We start from the raw sequence: 1,506 nt of genomic DNA, 5'->3' as shown, positions 1-1,506 counted from the left end.
TTCTGCTCTAGCCTCCTTCCTGGGGAAGTGGGACCCAGGGGCTTCCCTTATTCTTCCTGTCTCTGCGAGGTTAGAAGGGCTGCGGGTCTCTGTCCTGGGCTCTAGCTTTGTGGCTTGGAACTCAGTACTGTCCTCCCTTTTTTCATCTGTATGATGAGATAATGATCTGTATACCTCACAGGGCTGTTGTGAGCAGGAAACTGAGCAAAAGTCTGTAAAAGCGCTCATACAGAGTCTGGCACAAAAGAGGAGCTCAATGTGGGGCGCCTGGCCGGCTCAGCTGGTGGAGCATGGGACTCTTGATCTTGGGGTCGTGAATTCGAGCCCCACCTTGTGGGTGGAGGTTACTTAAAAATAATAAAAAATAAATAAACATGCAAGAATAGCTATAAAACCCCCCAAAAAGAAGAGCTGTAAGAAACTAGGTTTGTCAGGCAATAAAAATGGTATTATACCCAAAAAAAGGAGCTCAATAAATATGCACAGTTATTATTACGGTGAACACCAGCCAAGGGCAGGCTTAACGGGAGGGAAGGAGGCTGGGATTCTAGCATATACACCAGCGGTGGGGCTTCTGAGCAGAAAGGGGCAGGTACAGTGCCCAGTTCCGTCCACAGGCAGGGATGATCAACCGGACCCTCACAAGGGCCCCCTGCCCAAGGCAGCAGACAAATTTCTGGGCACCAAGCCTGAGGAACTATCAAGAATGGGATGCAAGAGGCTCACGAGTGGGGCGCCTGGGTGGCTCAGTTGGTTATGCGGCCAACTCTTGATTTGGGCTCACGTCATGATCTCGCTCTTGGTTTGTGGGTTCGAGCCCCACATTGGGCTCTTGGGCTCTGTGCTGACAGTGCAAAGCCTGCCTGGGATTCTTTCTCCCTCCCTTTCTGTCCCTCCCCCACTCGCTCGCTCTCTCAGAATAAATAAGTAATTAATAAATAAATAGGCTCACAAGTCCTAGGAATGGATGTCGGGGGAGGAGGGAGCTACTAATGTGCCCTGATCAGGGGAGACTTCCTGTAGACCCAACATGGTTGAATGGTAGCCCTGTGGCCCCATCTAACCCGGGAGAGGGGGGAGCAGGCCTGGGATTTCCCGCCTTAAGAGCCAGAGGCACTGAGTCAGCGGAAACCCCAACCAAGGCCACAAAAGGGGCCCCGCTGTGGTCCCATCCCAGGGAGCCGTCCCAGATGTGGCTTCCACAGCGGTGGGGCCTGGGAAATGCTGAGCTCAGCAGGCGGGAAGTGGAGGGGTGGAGCTTTCTGGGCACTCCCGCCTGAGGGGTGGGTAGGCTCTGGCTCTGCCTGCCCCTAGGGTGCTGTCCCAGAGCGGGGCACTTGGGAACTAACGGGCAACACATGCAGGTCAGGGTCTGTGCTAACCTAACTTCACAGAGGCTAACTCCTTTGCTCCTCGCAACCACCCCAGGAGGGAGAATTCTATTCTTGTTTTTTTCTTTTAATTTTTTAAAGTTCATTCATTATGAGGGGGAGGGGAGAGGCAGAG

The sequence above is a fragment of the Crocuta crocuta genome, unplaced genomic scaffold (genome assembly GCF_008692635.1).
Source record: "Crocuta crocuta isolate KB4526 unplaced genomic scaffold, BGI_CrCroc_1.0 scaffold214, whole genome shotgun sequence".
Lineage (NCBI taxonomy): Eukaryota > Metazoa > Chordata > Mammalia > Carnivora > Hyaenidae > Crocuta > Crocuta crocuta.
Note: the sequence above shows the minus strand (reverse complement) of the source record.